Consider the following 6,926-nt stretch of genomic DNA (forward strand, 5'->3'; position numbering starts at 1 on the left):
AGACCCAGTCAAGTGCTTAAGTGCTCAATTGTGACGCAATAGAAGCCCGGCGTAACGAAAACCAATATAACTAATTATTGAATATATAACCAAGGAAATTTGAAAAAATTTCTCACCAGTATTAGAGTTAACGAATATATGCTTGTAATGAATATCAGATATAACAAAGGTATTTTTATGTCAGATGCAACTTGATTATGCTCGACTGTGCTACATGTATAAAGCCTGCCACATTTGTAGGCGAAGGCCCTTTTCTAGCTTCTGGGATATTATGCCAACAACGCGCACTTGACTGATTAATGTGCAGTTTGTGTTTACTGCCACTTTGCCTTGGTTGTGTGACCCTGATTATATTTTTATTGTACTCTGCCGTTATTTATTTCGTTCAGGGTTATCGTTGACAAGAAGTGCTTATTACAATGTTGGAGGTACTTTGCAGAGAGCTTGAAGTTTACCATAGTAAGTGTGTGGGCCTGAGCTGTTCATGTCCGACAGCTTTGTGGGCCATCTGGAGAAGGACACTCGATGCAAGTATTAAGTCAGCCTGATGTGATAAATTGGTGGGCCAAGGTGTGTCCACATTGTGCAAATTTTGCACGAGAACGGGGCTTTCGTAAGTGCGAAAACAACTGGGATCTTAAATGTGATTAGTGCGGCCATTGTCACGCCAGCTTCCATGCCATAACACGTCTCGTTCGTAATCGATAAACTGTGGTCAGTCAGCCTCAACACTCTAAGATGGAGTTAATGTTGGGCATAGAAGTGGCAAAAGGTGACAGGGCTTGTTGATTTGCGAGTGTGGGGATCGGTGAAATGGCGCAAGACATTTGTCACTTTGCGCGGCACTGCAAATTTAGGAACTGTGTGACCAGTGTGCCATGAATCGATTGCATTTTAGGCCACTGCTCTACCGAAATTTCCTAAAACTCGTTATGATTTGTGACAATTGGTTCTATTTTGAGAATTTCTTGTGCTGCAGTTAATTTTCTAAACTGATTTCCAACGAGGTTGGCATGTTTTCGCACTTGCAGACCTGCGTGGTAGCCAAGGTGCCTAGGAATAAGTATATCCCATAAATTGTTGAAAACTGCACAATTAAAGGCAAACAGTAATTACTCAACTAAAATCTTCCTAAAACTAGTATAAGTTGCAAGGGTGAATTGAGCGTTTCGGTGAAAGAGCCAGCACAGTGCTACCAAGAAGTAAAGGATAACTCGTTCTTTTTGCTATTTTTGTGTGTGTGTCTGTGTTAAGGCTCATCTACAGGTGACAGAGGAATTGACACCAATACTGCAAACACATGTTCGCGCTTGTTTCAGCTAACACTTGATCACTGCTGTGAGGAGTCGGAGGAATATTTCAGATTTTTTGCATTGCTCCGAGCGTCACATCCACGGCCATCCCCCCTCTTTCTGATGTGTAAATATATTTAGCCACAACGTGTGTACAGAAAAAGGATCTTGTATGTGACAGATGTTTTAGAGTATTTTGCCTAATCGAGGCTCTTCTCCTGTCGGCCTGCTTGCGATGTTTATTTAGCTGTAAGTGGCCATTTTGTGCTTTTGGCCAGTGGCATAGGCTGCTGATGATGCAAGGACCTGCTGTGTGCAATAGATAAATGAGGGCATTGCAAAGAGTAACGGCAAATACATATGGTGCTTGTACTGAGTTCACTCTTGCAAATAATTTTTTTTTTTTCACATGATCAACCATTTTATTTCTTTTTCCAGACAACTCCACATAACGGTACACAAAATTCCATGTTCTATCACAAAAAAAGGGCTTTTTTCACTGTGACTTGAACCAGAAATGGCCCTGTTATCGGACATCTTCAGCGCTTTCAAATCTTTGTCCCCTTCGCGTTCGCCTGTATTTAAATGCGGTTGCAAGCTTGTACTTTCGCTGATGTAGGGCAAGTGTAACCAGAGATCTCTGGCAGAGGCCTCAAACACCCCAAACACAAAAGTCTGGTCGGTTGTCCATTGTTTCAGACAGCACAAGGTCTTTCCAATTACGTGCATCCTGCCACCTGTTGCATTGCACCAACATGCTTTCAACAGGCATGCCTTATTCATCCATGCCTGGAAGTTTCAAATGCCTGGCATTTTTAGTTCACAATACAGATACCATAGTTTGTCGTTACTCCTTGACTGGCTCTCGTGGGCGGTCAATTGTCATTAAGGTCCATTTAGGCAAAGTGAAATTATACGCAAGAAGGTGTCTCCGTGTCTCCTGCTGTTTTGTACAAAAACATTTTGGTGATTTTATAAACTTTCTGGTGCATGGTGCAAATAGCTCTTCAGATAAATGCTAAGCAGGAAAAGATATGGGCCTGTGTTCCACTGCTACGACCACTGCAGCTTGTGACTCTGTATGTAAGCGTGTGATAGCGGTGTCGGCACTCTTTTAAAGGTGGTTCCTCCTGTGCTTGTGACCTACCGCCAGCACGTGTAAACTGCGCACAGTTCGCCTTCAATGACTGAAAAACATGGTTCAACATGTTGCACGCTTTGCATTATGTTTTACTCTGCTGCTGGTGATTGTGACTGATCTAAAGTTTTGTCTGCAATGAAATGAGATGGCAATTTTGGTTGACTTCCGTGATTTCGAATTATGCTGGCACAAAATAAATTGACAGTAAATGGAAGTAAACATGCTTGCAACGAACTGCAAGTTTTATTGACTGGTGTGTAAAGATTTGTGGCCTGTCCATTAAGGCTTCACTTGGTAGCTGTGCATGTATGTCAATTCTTTTTCTTTTCTGTCCTCTGTGCTGCTTTAAATTTATGAGGCTGTATTAAATTAACGTACCACCCAAGCATGAAGAGAGTTTTCGTTAAAGAGAAGGGTCTTAGCAGTAGATCTGAGTCTGTAAGATATGCATTAAAGGGGAAGTTGAAACACACAAAAAGATCTTTTAAGCAAATGGAAGCTGCTTCATGTTGATTTTCGTTTTTCTGACATATTGTAGAGCGAGATTTTTTGGGTTGATGGCGTTTGCTTGCATGAAACTGCCAGTTCTTACTGTTCTCTCCCAGAAATTTTTCCCTATTTTCTTATCACTCTTGCAGCTCATAGCCCCGAGGAAAGTTCTGTCTTGTTAGTCAGAAATTTTTGTAATGCTCAGCACTGGCGATTTTGCATAGATATCCAGGAATGATACTGCTTTCTTTTTGACGAGAAGTCGGGGAGTGCAGATTCTATTTATTAAATGGCTTGCAACATAAGCTTGCTCTCTGCACACTCCAATTCCCAAATGTCCTACTGAAATTTTAGGCATTCCCGAATAGCCTGCATAGCATATTGTTAGTCTTAGCTTGGAGCTCGGCAGTGTTGCAAATGATATCCATGATCAGTGATTTAAATATAGGTCCTAGCGGCATGTTTTTTCGTTTTGTTTTTCTGGAGTTCTACAGCTTCACTCACCATCCTGAAAGGTTTAACCACTAGTAACGGTAATGTTTTAATCCAGAAGGTATTCTAACACCGAAGATATCCTAATACCGAAATTTGAAGTTGGTTTGTTCTCATGGAAGAGTTTTCTTTAATTGCGACGCTGTGAAATACCATGGCTGTAGGCACAGTCCATGTTGAAAGTAAGAGAGCCACCGCATGAGTGGCTGTAGTCGACTTCTAGCTGTGTCACTACTGCAATAGTTGTGGGACAGTATGGCATAATGTTCTTTGGTTAACTCTGCCTTACCACCTGGTGTTCAGATGGCCTGATTATCATGATTATGCAGGTTAAGGGGGTGTGCTAGTCCAGCCCTTCGTGGAGAATAAAAGAAAGTTTAATAGGTATAGAATTGTTGCTTTCTGGTGCTGAAAAGCTGTGAAAGATGAAGGCCAGTGTTTGCCTCTCCTAAGTTTTCAAAGCTTTCAAGCAATGCTTGAGAGCTTTAAATCAGTGGGAGGCAGAGACCCCACATCTTGGGTTGACCTACAGTCATGTGTAGTAGTCCAATTACCTTTGACAAAGGCTGTACTTTGGGACATGATTTGGCGAAGTGAAGGAACCTTTCTCACTGTCACTGGCTGAAAGTTGTTGCAGCGAGACAAAGCCCGCATACGTTGTTCTTTCTGCACGAATGACGTGTCCCACGATGAAGCATTGCAGTCGATAGAGCCTGTCTGTCGAAATCCAAGCAAATCGAGCATTATTCTTGACCTTTGCACTGTTTGGCACTGTCTTGCCAAAGTGAAAAGGTTATTGAACCAAGACTGGGAACTGACCAAGCTGACGTTTTACTCTTGGAAAAGATCTACTCACTGTATAGGAGAAAACTATCGGCAACTTCTCCATTAAAATTCTTTCTCTTTTTCTCTTCGCAGACAGTGTGCTTGTCTTCTTCCTTTTGAAACTAGATGGCTATGTCTCAGCTTTGTATATAAAGGGAAACAATCCCTCAACGAATGACCAGCAATGTGCAAATTAAGCTTGTTGTTGCATTGTTTGGGATAATGTTTTACCTCAAAAGAACTTTACAGTGCATTTTGCTTTTACATATCACCATCACCATTAAGTGTTTCTTTTTTATTATACTGCATCTTTAAAGTTGCCTGTGGCAGCTAACCCAGTTCAATTCCATGAAGTGGATTTCTCAAAGATGCAGATTTCATTTGCTCATAAAGTTGAAATTATTGACTAATCAACAGAACTAATTATTTTAATTTGTTTAGAGCACATATTTCATTGTAGTCGTTGAATTTGCAAAGCATATCCTTTAACGCACTTGAATTCTGAGCATGCTACATGTATTGAGGTATGCAACATGACAATTGCAGTAAAATTTCACAGTTCTGCTCCTATAATGGGCCATTATATGCATTGAAGCACAAAAGTAAGGAATGCCAGTGTATTTCGTTGCACACTTTGGGAATGATTTATCTCAAAAGTGATGTGATCGTTAGAACTAGTTCCAAGTGGATACGCCTTGTCAGCTCACAGACTACAAATCACAATATGTGTCATAAATATGTAGGTTGAAACTTGATCTGTTAAATTTTTTTAATTAGTCTTGTATGTATTTCAGTTTTTCGTGCAAGTAATGTCCACCTTTTCGAGTAATCCAATTCGGGGCGTACTTGGGGGGGGGGGGGGGGGGGGGTGCTTGGTGTATTCTGTAAGTCTACCTAGTGAATTGTCCATTTTGGCCGCTGCTGATTGGATGTAACTGTGCGAGAGAAGAGATGAGCAGCGGCCGAAATGGACAGTCCACTAGGTGGACTCTTACAGAATACTCCCCCAGTTGTGCTATGTGGTGCAGGCAATTTTTTATTTTTTATTCTATACAGCCTAAAGAAAACACCTAGTAGTGCTGGTTAGAGTGATGGCCCTTGCTTGCTACATTGTTTTGAAAGTGCATAAGGTTGTGCAAGGTGCAGTTATAGCAACAAAATGTTTGGACTTCACAGATGGCCTCCTTTTCTGTAATGACCTTTTTGATAGTGGTTGCTTTTGATCAACTGTAAAGAGTTTGTACAGACGGCAGTGTACATCAGACATACTCCTATGCTGTACTTTCTGTCGATTACACTTTGAGGCAGCTTTAGATAGTAGCATCCTCGCTTCATGCTAAGCTCTTATCTTCCATGTCTGCTCAATTGTAGAGAATCTAGTGCGTGTGTGCTGCAGTGATACTACCGCTGCGCGAAGAGGCGAACCCTGCTACATCTTGCTACATATGTGCAATATATTTTAAAAATTTGTGCCCGCCCTGTGCCAACATAGTTGCTGGGGCTTTCACAAGCGTGACTAAGTCGTCAAGCGCCCTTTTTCGATCCGCAGCATCACAAGTGGCATGGCGTGTAGCAGCAGCTAGGGAGCTTAGATTTTGCATACGCAAACAGGTCTTTGGTATCCAAAGAGACAAAAGGACTTGCCTCATAGGGACCCGGCTTGCGTTCTAATACATTCTCTTGCAAGGCCGCCAGTTGGCATCCCCTAACTTTGCGTACGCAAAATCTAAATGTTATCTAGCTCTGCGTTAGACCGAGTCAAGCCTCTCGAATTGAGCCTGGATCGTACTGCTCTTTTTTCCGTGGTCTGCTGTTTATTTTCAACACCTTTCCACCCCGATGCATGCACATTGCTTAGGCAGTGGAACAGGGTCGTTTTTTCAGGCGGCAGTGAGTGTCGGTGCTGGCGGCAAGCCACACTCCTTTCCTATATGACCAATGTAAAATATGTGGGTGAAGTTTCAGATGCTTCGTGGTATGGTATGAAGAACTTTATTTAGGTCCTGAGGGATCAGTCTGGGACTGATGCGGGCCACTCCCACGTCGGTACAGAGAGGCCGAGCCCCTCTGCTATCACATGGGCCCTCTGGACAGCCCTGAGTTGGTCCGCCAGCACTTCACTGTGCAGCATTCGCTGCCACCACTGTTCACCTCGAGAACCATCACCGGCCAACGCCAAGCAGCGCCACAGCATGTGTTGTAAATCGAGCAAACCCCCACACTTACTACAATAGACTGAAACCCCGCAGTCCGGATTAATTTTGTTCATGATGACAGGGTTAGGGTACGTCCGTGTCTGCAGAAGCCTTAATGTAACCGCCTGCGGCCTATTTAATTTAGGATGTGGCAACGGGAATGCCCTGCGCCCTAAGTAATAGTGCTTGGTGATTTCGTTGTAGGTTAACAGTTGGTCCCTGTACCAAGGCGCTGCCTGTACTCAGGAGCGGGAGATCCAGCCCCTTCAGGGAGTACACGGCACACTAATCCTCGTGCCTCCCTGTGCGCCACCTCGTTGAGGTTACGCGGGGCTCCCTCCACTGTCCCCATGTGCGCCGGGAACCAAGTAACGGTATGCGAAGTGATATCCCTACCCTGCAGCAGTCTGTTAGCCGGTTCCGCAACAAGTCCTCTCGAGAAGGCTGTAATCGCAGATCGCGAGTCGCTAAACACCAAAACTCTTCTAGAAT

Source organism: Dermacentor albipictus, chromosome 8, assembly GCF_038994185.2.
Source record: "Dermacentor albipictus isolate Rhodes 1998 colony chromosome 8, USDA_Dalb.pri_finalv2, whole genome shotgun sequence".
Lineage (NCBI taxonomy): Eukaryota > Metazoa > Arthropoda > Arachnida > Ixodida > Ixodidae > Dermacentor > Dermacentor albipictus.